Source organism: Pleurodeles waltl, chromosome 11 (assembly GCF_031143425.1).
Source record: "Pleurodeles waltl isolate 20211129_DDA chromosome 11, aPleWal1.hap1.20221129, whole genome shotgun sequence".
In the NCBI taxonomy this organism is placed as follows: Eukaryota; Metazoa; Chordata; class Amphibia; order Caudata; family Salamandridae; genus Pleurodeles; species Pleurodeles waltl.
Genome location: NC_090450.1, coordinates 207,250,338 through 207,263,626, shown reverse-complemented (window position 1 = coordinate 207,263,626; position 13,289 = coordinate 207,250,338).

Sequence of the window (13,289 nt, the reverse complement as noted above, 5' to 3'; positions counted from 1 at the left end):
AGCACCGGAAAGGAGGGCAACACATATTTGCTGAATGGCAAAAAATGTAAAACTATTCCATCCGCATTGCCCTCAATGCTACAGATACAGCTGCACACGGCATTAACACAAATGCCCTCCTTTAGGCACGCTTGGCTCCGTTGCTCTGGTTTCAAGCCAGAAGTTCAGCTAGCAGTCCTTAACATGCCCTATGACAAGGAGCTTCAAGAGGATACTACCTATGAGAACATAAAGAAGAATACAGATATGGCAAAGGCCATGGGTGCCATCCAATCCCCCACACAGAAGGGTACTTTTCATTACCCCAGTTTCAGAGGCTCCTATAAATTCACTTCTTCGGAGGCATCCACTTCACAATCCTGACAGTCTCAAGCCTCCTTTTCTAGGGGTTCCTAAGGAGGCAACAACAATAAGGGGTGAGGTAAGAGCACCACCTCCTGCGGCTCTTCCGACACTGCAAAGCAGTGACTACCTCCGCCTTCCCCTTGCCCGTTCCACACTTGGCAGGGGATGGCTCCGAAACTTTCATTCAGAATGGGTCAACATCACCACGGACCAATGAGTCCTTTTCATTATCCAACATGGTTATTGTCTGGAGCTCATTACCACTCCTCGAATATTCCCCCTCGCACTCACCAGCAATCCCTAAAAACACCTCACCCTTCTCAAAAAAGAGGTTCAATCACAGTTCACAAAGGGGCCATCAAGCATGTTCCTTACAACACCAGGGATCCGGGGTATACACACTATACTTCGGCATTCCCAAAAAGGACTGCTCACCCCAGCCTTTTCTCAACCTCAAACCATTAAACCAATACAATTTGTCAAAACACTTTAGCATGGTTACTCAAGATGCTGTTCCACTTCTACAACAAGGTGACTGATAGTTCTAGATCTAAAGGATGCCTACTTTCATATTCCCATCCACCCTGTACACCAAGAGTATCTAAGGTTTATTGCAGGCAAAAATTACCAGTTTAAAGTCCTGCCTTTGAGGGTCACTACTACTCCCAGAGACTTCACAAAGTGTTAAGCAGTAGTTGCCTCACACCTCCGAAGACAGAACAATCTTGAGTTCCCTTACCTAGATGACCTGCTCATCAAAGCCAGTATGTTACCACAGTGCCAATATCGCACCCAGTTGACAGTGGATCTCCTTCACACTCAACTTTTTCAAATCCCACCTCCTACAGATACAGCCTTACCTAGGAGCTATTCTCAATGCAGATCTGGGGCTAGCATAACCCAACCCTGCCTGCATACAGTTTCCAGTCTTTTCTCCCCCAGTTTCAGAAGAATTGCTCATACACAGTCAGGGATATTATATGCCCGTTGGGAATGATGACGTACTGCACTGCCATAGTTCCCCATGCCAGACTGCACATGCGTCCCCCACAGCAGTGCCTGTCATGTCAGTGGTCAGTCAACTAGAAGATCTAGTGTTAAACCGCCATACTCACCACTCTCTGCAATGGTGGAATACTACTGACCTGTTGAAAGGCCAGCCTTATCTGGACCATGTTCCTCAAGTCATACTGGCCAGCTGCATCACTGATGGGGTGGGGTGCTTATCTTCAAGACCGCACAGAACAGGTCCTCTGGAATCTCAGTCACCAATCCCTTCACATCAGTTACCTCAAGTTTCAGGCAGTATTTCTGGCCCGAAAGCATTTCTTTATCACCTATCTCACAAGGTTGTCTTAGTTTGAATGGGCAGCATGACAGTCATGTATTATGTACTGAAATGGGGGGGCCCACTTGTACCAATTGTCACAACTCTGACGACGTGGAAGTGGGCTTTCCAGCACCACATCCACCTGGTGGCACAGTATCTCCCAAGGACGAACAAGGACTTTGTAGACTTGCCCATTAGAATGCAGCAACAAGTCCTTGAGTGGGACTTCCACCCACAAGTCCTGCAAACATACTTTGCAAAATGGGGAGCTCCTCAAATAGATCTTTTCACCACAGCAGACAACGGAAAATACCACAACTTTGCATCCAGGTTTCCTCACCCTCTATCCAAGGGCAGTGCTCTATTGTTGAACTGTTCAAGGATATTTGCTTATGCTTTTCTACCGCTCCCTCTCTTTCCATTTCTGATTCTGAGAATCGGACAAACCTCTGTCACCATGATCCTTGTTGCTGCCACTTAGGTGCATCTGCCATGGTTCATATCACTCCTAGACCTCTCAGTTGTTCCCCACGAGAAGCTTTCCAACAGGCAGGATGTTATCACTCAAAATAAAGGACAGATCCTTCATCCATACCCCGAGTCTCAACCATGAAAAATGGCTCCAAAAGTAGTAGTTTGGTAATTTGAGTTTGCATCATGAATGTATGGACATTCTTGAGGAAGCTCGTAGACCCTCAACTAGTGCATGTTATGCTGCTAAATGGAAAGGTTTTGTTAGCTATTACAAACTCAAACATATTGCTCCCTAATGAAATCTACTGTTCAGGATGCTGTCTGTTATTTGCTTCACTTATAGAAGGCAGATCTAGCCTACTCTTCCATTCACCTTCATCTAGCGGCTATAGCTGCATATTTACAGAACAGCCAACATATTTCTTTGTTCAGAATACCAGTCATTAAGGCTTTCATAGAAGGCCTTAGTCATTTCACCCAGGATACTTCCTGGAACCTCAACATTGTGCCCACTAGGCTCATGGGTCCTCCTTTTGAGCCAGTTCATAAATGTCCTCTTTTCAATTCCTTTCTTGGAAAGTAGCCTTCTTAGATCCCATCATGTCACTCAGGTGTGTCAGTGAGCTCCAGGCACTAATGGCAAATGTCGTAGGAGAAAAAGTGGAGCTGCCGGGGACCAGCAAGGTCAACCCACGAGGGGAGTCCCAGGTGACCCTCAGCATTGCAGCGTCCGAAGAAGACGAGGCAGCCCCACAGAAGATCCACAGGCAAGGAGCCCAGGAGTCGCAGAGACCCACACAGCACACCTGAAGAGCAGTGCCACATCGCAGGAGAAGCATGCAGAGGGCTGTGAGTTGCATGGAAGAGTGCTTGGGGCTAGGGCTACACAGAGCCCGGAGATCCCTTGGAGGAGATGCCAACAAGCCTTGGTAGCTGCAAGAGACTATGCACATGGGTGCTGTCCTGTTTGGGAAGGCAAAGGCTTAATTTCACCAACGTTGGATAGCTGGTAGAGAGGACCAAGGGGACCACTCCAGACCACCACCCGTAATGCAGGATCCATGGAACTCAGGATGAAAGGAGATCCACACAGCCAGTGGTCATTGTAGTTTCTGCCTGCGGATGCAAGGAAGTGACTCCTTCACTACAAGGGAGATTCCTTCTCGCTTCTTCTACAGACTGAAGACTTGCTGCCCTCAGAGGATGCACAGCCGGGGAAATGTTGCAGTTGCTGGAAGGAGCCAGGGAAACAATGTTGCAGAGCAGAGTTGTCGCTGTAGCTCCAGATTGTAGGTTCCTATGGGGTTCATTTGCGGTTCCAGTGACCAAAAGTCAAAGTAAACAGTGCAGTGGAGTCCTCTTGGAGTCTTGCCTGTCAAATCTGAGGACCCACCCAAGTGGGAGACCCTAAATAGCCCTGGAAGGCCGAGCACAGAAGCCACTTCGTATCAGCGTATACTGATAAACTTAGGATTCCTACGGGTGAAACGAGAGAGCCCGAAAATGGGTAGCACCTGTGGTAGAAATGGGGTCTTTGGTTGGCAGTCAGGTTACCCCCTGTCCAAGCTAGGACCCTCACTCTAGATGTCCGGGTAAGTCGCACACAATTCAAATTATCATGTGCCCACCCTCTGGTAGCTTGCTACTGAGCAGTCAGACTTAACTTAGAAGGAAATGTGTAAAGTATTTGTGTAGTAAAGCATGCGATAAAAACGGTATAACACCAAAAAATACACCACATAGTGTTTAGAAAAATAAAGAATTTTTATCTGGTTACGTGCAGGTCAAAACAATCAAGATTCAATAAGTACACTTTGAAATATCACTTAGAAAATGATGATATAAAAAGTCTTTAGTTCTTAAAAAGCAACAAGTGTCTCTTGCAAGCATAAAATACCTGTTTTGCGTTCAAATTCTCCAAAAGGGACCACAGAGGAGGAGAGGCGTGGCAAATGGGAAGGTGTGCATCAGTTTTTTTTTTTTTTTTTTTTTTTTTTTGATGCACACAGATGATGCGTTGTTTAATTTTCACGCAGGGAAGGCTTTGCGTCGATTTCTGGCACGCTGACCTGGATCCTCCGCGGGTTGCAGGGATTTTAGATGCCACAGTGATGATGCGTTGAAATCCTGGGCGTGCAGGATGAAGTCACAGGAGCTGCATCGATCTGGTGGGCGTTGCATGGTAATTTCTGACGCATGGTTGGCGCTTGTGTCGATTCCTCTAAGGAAGTTGGGCTGTGTCGTTCCGGCTCGGCTTTGCTTGATTCTGTCGGCCGTGCATTGAAGTTCCAGTCGCAACACTGGCGCTGCGTCAATCTCCACTTCGGGAAGCCGGGCTGTGTCATTCCGGTTCGGCGTGCGGTGATTTTTCTCTCCGCGATGCAAGCTGTGACTCGTTTCTTGCAGGCTGTGTCTAATTTTCGCCGCACAAGGAGTTCTTTTGCAGGATGAAGTCTTTTTCATCCTGAGACTTCAAGGAACAGGAGGCAGACTCTATCCATCCCTTGGAGAGCACTTCTCAACACAGCCAGAGGGCCGCAGGGCAGCAGTCCTTTGCAGAAAAGCAGTCAGGTGAGTCCTTTGGGCAGCCAGGCAGTTCCTCTTGGCAGGTTGCAGGTTCTGGTTCAGGGATTCTTCTCCAGTGGTATCCTGTCCAGAAGTGACTGAGTTAGTAGGGTCAGGGACCCTGCTTGAATACCCAATTGTGCCTTTGAAGTGGGAGAGACTTCAAAGAGAGGCTTAGAAGTGCACAAGGTCCCCTTTCAGTTCCATCCTTTCTGCCAGGGTCCCAGTAGGGGGTCTGGCAGTCCATTCTGTGACATGCAAGTGTCAGGCCCTCCACCCTCCCAGCCTGGGAAGACCCATTCAGTATGCAGATGTGTGCAGGTGTGACTGAGCATCCTGTGTTTGGGGTTGTCTGAGTGAAATGCACAAGGGAGCTGTCAAGTAAACTAGCCAGACATGGATTGTAAGGTACAGAAGGATTTAAGTGTAGAAAAATGCTCACTTTCTTAAAGTGGCATTTCTAGAATAGCAATATTAAATCCCACTTCACCAGTCTTTTGTATTAATATTCTGGCCATACTAAATATGACCTTGTTACTCCTTTCAGATCAGAATCTACCTCTCAAACCGTGTATGAGGGTAGCCTAATGCTATCCTATGAAGGGAGCAGGCCTCACAGCAGTGTAAAAATGAATTTAGGGTTTACACTACCAGAAATATATAACACACATGTTCATGTCCTGCCTTTTACCTACATAGCACCCTGCCCTACGGGCAACCTAGGACCTACCTTAGGGGTGACTTATATGTAGAAAAGGGGGGGGGGGGTTTAAGGCTTAGCAATCACTTTTCAATGCCAAGTCGAAGTGGCAATGAAACTGCACACACAGGCCCTGCAATGGCAGGCCTGAGGCATGGTTAGGGGGCTACTTATGTGGGTGGAACAACCAGTGCTGCAGCCCACTAGTAGCATTTAATTTACAGGCCCTGTGCACATGTAGTGCACTTGACTGGGGACTTACAAGTAAATTAAATAAGCCAATTGGGTATGAGCCAATATCATCATGTTTTAAGGAGTGAGCATATGCACTTTAACAGTGGTAAAGTGTGCAGAGTCCTAAAGCCAGCAAAAATGAGGTCAGAAAAAGAGGAGGAAGGCAAAAAGTTTGGGGGTGACCGTGCAGAGAGGCCATTTAGAAAAACCTGGAACCCGTAAAATGGTAGATTGCGAACGAAATATGGACATATGTTGCACACAAGAGAAAGCTATTTATACCAGCAGACAGGGGTAGCTCCTAAATATGCGCAGAGGAGAGTCACCCGCCGCCAGCAGCCACTGCTGCAAATTCTTTCACAAGGAAGGGATAATAAACAGTGTTTATTATCCCTTCCTTGTCTCCGGCCGGCCAAGCATACATGCACAGTAGGCTGTCTTCAGCCCAGCGACCCTGTTGCCGGGCTAGAGAGAGCCTGCACAGGTTCTCAATCTGCCTGGAAGCACCCAGCCAGGGCGCTTTCAGCCAATCCTGAGCAGCATCAGGATTGGCCGCAGGCCAGGCTGGGAGCCTGTGCCTGAAGCCTTCAGAGGACCATTGCCCCGCCCCCAGGAATCTCTGCAAGCCGTGACTGTCAACTTCTTAGGGCATCCTCTGCTGGCAAAGTATGTACAGGATGGAACAGTATACCAGACAAATAAGTATGGGCTACTTCAGGTAGGGGAGGAAAGAACGATGGAAATGTGAAGCTTCTGTATTTGAGTTTTTAAAATCAATAAAATACTATTTAAAAAAAAAAAAAAAAGGTGAGGTTTCACTTGATTGGCAGGTCCTCTCCAGAGTGAACAGAAAACGTAACTAATCCTTTTGTTTCCATCAGCATGGCCTGCGGGCATCTAATAACATATAATGCACAGTTTTGATTGCTCTGTAGTAAAGTAAGATGGAAGTTCCTTTGGTCGCACGAAGGTTGCTGGAGGAGGGGCAAGGGTTAATCTCTGTAAACTACTAGGATGTTATTTCATCTAGTAGTGTGCAATCAATGCTTCTTTCTTTTGCATAAATTAACTCCCAAATAAAGCGTCTGGGTCATAAGTATCCAGGCTGCAAGCAACATGAGAAATGTAGTTTTCTCACGATTAGAATATATTATTAGAGATGGGTTGAAGGACTTCAATCGATCCAAAATAAACCTTGGGTGATATGGACTTTTCTAGATGGAAAACTTTGGTGAGGAGTTCAGTTGATGACCCTGCAGTATATGGACGTCTTGAAAACCTCAAGAACTTTGATGCTCTGACTAGTCTAGCTCCAGGTGCCTCATGAGAGATGTAATGTTTATCATGGAGGGTGCATCTCGGGTGTCGAAAGGTCTAAATTATTGCAAGTGGTACCTACTCCCTGCTGTTGTTACTAAATGGGTTCAAAATGTAAAAGCTGGTCTAACATTTTATCGATTTCTGAGGCCATGCTCAGTTGTCTCTAGATGTAGGATCCTCTGAGCTTCGAATCCTAACTGAATATTGTCAACGCTATCGGCTCCTTTTAACATGTCTCCGGACTGTACATTGTATATGATGCTGTATGATTTGCCTTTAATAAATATTCTACCATGGCTGCATTCAGTATTTTATCGCATTCTGGACTTGTTACCTGTTTTATTTCGTGGTTTGTTTTCCCACATAAGCTTTTCAACATTGGCACATAACAAAAAACACAACATTTTTGGTACTGCAGTTGGTCAATTCAGATTATGCTATTATATTGTTGCTATACCTGAATTCCTCCCCTTCAATTTTACTTACACAAGTAAAAACATGTCCACACTTAAGATGTCCTTCCAGTGGTGCATCTCCCGAAAAGCTTCTCATATTGGTAGTCTGTGGCTTTTGTGTTGTTAGAGAGCACTAAACTATCTTAATTATTTTTTACTTGTAAAGTAACCATTGGTAGATTCTGAAATTGTTCCAAACCTGAAACAATACTCCAAGTGTTTTATGGGTTCATTGGAACCTGAAATAAACTTATTGATTTGAATATTCCAATTTGTTCCCGATAACATTTCTAATTACATTTGTAGTTTCATTGAAGGTTGGTCCACAGACCAGGAGATCCATTTCTGTTTTTTATTTTTGAGTGAAAGCAGACGTTCCATTTGTGTATACCATGCTATTTTAATTGCTCTTTTGAGTACCTTTCTCTGGTATTTGGTTACTACTAACTTACTGAGTAGTATATTAGCATTGCTAAAATCTTTTTTTAGAGCAATTTCTTCGAATTCAAAGAGACTGACTTTTGGGGCGGTTATCCTTTAAGTCTCAAGGATGAGAACTACAGTAATGACAATGAATTTCTGCAAGCTTCACTGATATTCAAAGCTATATATACCTTCCATCTTCATGTCTTACAGTCAAAACCAGAAGGTTGATTTCTTTCTTGCTCATTGTAATGAAGAATTGAATATCTTTGCTCCTGTGGTTGAGCCATTCCAGGAATTCATACAGTTCTTCCTCTTGTCCCTTCTATAGCATTATGATAGAATTAATGTATTGGTTCCATATACCTATATGCTGCTTGAATGGATTGTTTTCAAAAATCCATTTCTCTTTTTACAAGGCCATGCAAATGCAACATAGTAGCCATTTCTGGTGCAAAGTGACAACCCATGGCTGTCCCCTTGATTTGTAACTATAATTGTTGGTTGAATAAAAAAAGCTTGCCTTTCAGGCTTATCTTTGCCGTTTCAAGAATAGCCTGCTGCCTTGTTTGTTATTTCAAGGTGTCTACTACGTTTGTGGCCAAACCTGCCTCCAACTTCATCTCCATCTCGGCTATAAATACGAAAAATCATGAGGAAACACATACAGGAAAACCATGATGAAGAAAATTTGCTAAGAACAATCCTGTGAAGCATGGCCCCAAATTATTTAACTAGGGACTGGTAGACAGGTAAAGAAGCTTGTGTCCAGGGCAGGGTTTGCATTGACAGTCACCAGGGGCACAGTGAAGTGGCCAGTGCTATTGACCCTGGCCTTAAATGCACCTTCCTGTGCCCCTGCCCACTGCGGCTTCCCGGGCAAACCGGAAAAGCGTGCAAAATTAAAAAAAAAAAAAAAAATCTGATAGACTTCTAGTTGCAGATTCCTTACCCTAGAATTTCCCCAAGTGTCAGTCTGGATCCAGAGATCTTTCTCGAACAGTACCATTGTGCACTGCAAGTAGCGTTGGTCGGCTCTGAATCCATTGTCTGCATCATGAGTGCCAGATATGACATTGAGGGACCCATATAGGCACTAATCCGGCACGCTGATGTCCGTTCTTTTCTTTCCACACCAGCCAGTGCAGATCTGAAAAAGAGTCACTTTTTGACTTGTTCTTTTTTTTTTTTTTTTTTTTTTTTAAACTTTTTGTCAAAGTTTTTTGAGTGTTGACACTCTTGGTGCATTGAGATGTCATCACGTAAGACCAGATTCAAGACTTGCGGATCTTGTCGTCGGCCTTGTCCATGATGGTTCTGCGCCTTGTGTGCTTGTGGTGTCTGGAGCACGACCACGACCCGGAGTCATTCTCAGTTTGCAGAGCCATGAATCTGAAAGCTTTTGAGGGAGCAGTCCCTAAAGCTCATTCCAAACTGGCGAACCCACATTCTTCATCATACCACTCAGAGTCCTCGGGCGGTCGGGTAAGTCGAGGCACTAAAAAGTCAAAGAAAAACCAGCGTTCTTCGACTTCACCTCATCCATCGGGCAATGAGGGAAAATGAGCACAGTCATTCCAGGTCTCCGTCTTCGGAGCATGCGTCTGGGTTTGCTCCTCACCTACCCAGAGTGACCCCTACCCAACTCTGGGAGATTTATGAGGCCATGAACCTCATGCTTGGGCAGTCTCACTCTGCTGGAGCGTTTTTGGTCGGCAAGGGCCCCTTTTATTTGCATGCTGGCAGCTTTGGCCTTAGCCCGGGGGTGAAGGGGTGGAAGAGAAGGGGGGATGGGACACCCATGGATCTGTTCCTGGACTCAAGCCCGCGTCTGTCGTACCACCTTGACCTTTCCCTACACTGGGTCGGACATTGACTCTCCCGACGCCACCCATGCCCCCGGGAGACGTTGACTCCCATCCTCATTGCCAACTCTGACAGAGCCAGACCAGCATTGTATGACTTCAGTTCAGACTTTGACAGGGATCTTGCTCCCTAGGTTGGATTCTGACCCTAATACTCTTGGGTTGGGGTACAGTGAGGATTGGGAGGGGTTGCTGGACCCTTTGGAATACCAGCTGGAAGATCCCATGAACTGGCGGATGGACCTGGGTGAGGCTAGTGGTCTGGACACTTCCCCTGATACTGGCATGCTTTCTTCCCCTACCATGGCTGTGGAAGAGGGAGCATCCTACTCAATGGTGGTGAGAAGAGCGGCGGAGGTCCTGGGCCTCGAACTGCCTTAATGTGACAGTCAGGACTAACTGCCTGACAGAGGTGCTTCAGCCTAGGGCTTCCACTTCTGAACCTCTTTTGCCCTTTAATGAAGCACTGTTTGATGTCCTGCTGGGGACCTGGTCCAAACTTAGCACAGGTGCTCCTGTGAACAGGACAATCTTTCACCACCATAGACCCCCTCCAAATGACCCAGTGTTCCAGACCCAAAACCCAACCCCTGAGAGCTTGGTTATCCAAGCCTCCACTTACCCAAGCGCGTTCCCTTCTGCACCCCCTGATAGGGAATTTAAGAGGCTGGATGTACTTGGGAAGAAGATGTTTTCTTCCTCCAGCCTGGCATTGCAGTCCATGAACATTGCATGCCTTTTGGGCCGTTACACCCATACTTTATGGGACACTGTAGTGCAGGTGCTGCCACAGGTCCCGGAGGAGGCCTGGGACCCTTCTCTCCCAGGCTGTTGCTGATGGGAACGATGCAGCAAAATTCACATTATGGTATGGGCTGGATACGACGACTCACTAGGCAGATCGGTTGCATAGACAGTGGCCTTGAGGCGCCATGCCTGGTTGAGGACACCTGGTTTTTCAGTTGATGTCCAATCCACCCTTATGAACATGCCTTTTAATGGCACCATCTCTTCGGAGACAAAGCAGACTCTGCGCACAAGTGCTTTATGGAGTCCCGTTTTATGTCCAGGTCCTTGGGCCTCGCAGCTGCCCCTCACCCCACTCAGTCTGCTTTTCACCCCCTTACGTGGCTATGGGCGGGGTACCCAACCATGTCCAGTACCCTCCAGCCATGGTGGCACGCATGCTGCCCAGCTTCAGTTTGGTCGAGGACCTGGGAGCCAATGCCCTCATGAATCAGGGTGCCAGCTTTCTAGCAATACTGCCCCCATACCGCCAGCCTCCAAACCTTCCTTTTCTGATGCTTCCCCACCAGGGACTAGTCGGAGGTAGGATTTGCCATTACCTGCCCCGCTGGCAGTCCATCACATCAGACGGGTGGGTCTTGCAAATAGTCTGACGGGGCTACTCCCTCCTTTTCAAGCCTAATTCTCCATCCATGCCACTATTCTATGAGCGAATGACCAAGGATCACCTGACACTTCTCTGCGAGGAGGTTACGGCTCTCTTGCCCAAGGGAGCCAATGAGATAGTCCCTTTGCCAGAAGTAGGTCTTCATTGTTATTCTTACTACTTTCTGGTTCCCAAAAAGGACAGCCCATCCTCCCCCTCCTAAACCTTCAATCCCTCAATCTCTTCCTCAAGAAAGAGAAGTTCAAAATGCTCACTCTGGCTCTGGTTCTATCTGCCCTGGACCCAGGAGGCTGGATGGTAGGGTTAGAATTGCACAATGCCTATTTCAATATTTCCGTTTTGCCTGCCCACAGACATTACTCGCTGTTCACGATCGGCCAAGAGAATTTTCAGTTCACCGTGCTCCCCCTTTGGCCTTACTAGTGCCTCTCAGGTGTTCCCCAAGGTGATGGCGGTGGTCGTAGCTCATCTGCGCAGGTCAGGTATTTCAGTCTTCCCATACCTTGTTGACTGGCTTTTAAAGGTGGGCTCACCCCAAACTGTCGTCGCCATCCTCCAGACTACAGCAGACCTCCTGCAGTTTCGGGCTTATCCTCCCGAGTGGCGAGTCCAGGATCTTCAGGCTATGATACTGATGTTTCAGCCTCTATCCTGGATTTCGGTGAGAATGACTGAGGCTGCTGGGCCTCATGGCTTTCTGCATCCTGCTGGTGACACATGCCAGATGGCATAGGCACACTCTCGTGGGACCTGACGTTCCAGTGGGTGCAGCATCAGGGGGAATCTCTCCGACATGGTCCAGATTTTAAAGGGAACTGCACAAGATCTGCATTGGTTTCTCTTGAGCAGTGATAGGGTCAGAAGCAGATCCCTTTCCCTTCCCCTTCCCCTACCAGATTTGACAGTAGTGACAGAAGCGTCACGCCTGGGATGCGGGCGGTCACATGGGAGAGGTGGAGATCAGAGGCGTCTGGTGTTTGGCAGATTCTGGGCTCCTAATCAATGTTTTGGAGCTCAGGGTGATCACTCGCATTGGAAGCATTCCTTTCAAAGGGAAAGTAGTGCAGGTGTTCATGGACAATACCACCGCCATGTGGTACTGTTACAAGCTCATCGGGGTGGGGTCATGGACCCTTTATCAGGAGCCCTTGGACATGGCTGAAGCATCAGGGCATTTGCCTGGTGGATCAACACCTGGCGGGTTCCCCACATCAGAGTGGACTAACTCAGCTGACGATGTCTGGTCATGCACGAATGGCCTGTCCATCCAGTGGTGACTCAAGATCTCTTTCAGCAGTGGGGCGATCCGTTCACCTCTGCAGAGAACGTGCAAAATCGTAATTTTTTGTCCATTGGTGTTTCCAAGGCGGCACTTGCTCAGCAAGACTTCATCTCCAGTGGAGCGTAGGCCTCCTGTACCCCTTTATCCCCACACCATTTCTGCCCAGAGTTCTCAAAGTCCAGAACAATTAGGCCCAAGTAATCCTCGTGGCTCCAGGCTGGGCACGAAGAGTCTGGTATCCCGAGCTGTTAAGCAGGGCCATCATTCCCCCGATCAGACTGCCCCTTCGGGAGGATCTTCTGTTGCAGCTGCAGGGGAGGATTCTCCACTTGAACCTGTCCAGTCTCTGCCTTCTTGCATGGAGATTGAGCAGCAGCAGTTGCACCTAAAGTCTGTAACGTTATCTTAGCAGCCAGGCGTCCCTCCACCAAAACAGTATACGCCTGTTGATGGAACATATTTGTGGCAATGGTGCACAGACAAGTCTGTTGACCCTTCCCTATCTTCCCTATTTCCAAGGTCCTCTTGTTTATACATCCTTTGGCCGATCTCCCAGTGTGGTGTTCTCTGCATTAAAATGTGCTAAACACCGGCTAAAATAGAACCTCTGGAGGATTTGCACGCTCCGTCTACCAGAGCGACAACTGCAACAACTGGTTCCAGACCTAGACATCCGTCAGGCAGCAATTTGGGCATCTCTGCACCAGTTCACCAAACATTACTGCCTTGAAAGTCAGGTGTGGCCAGACGTGTAGTTTGCCCGTTCGGTCCTGCAGTACTTTCTAGTATAATCTTGGTTTACAGACCGACCTCTGGGGATGGTGTTTCTTGGGTATCTATCAGATGAACAAGTTACTTACTGTCAGTAAAGCCTTATCTGGT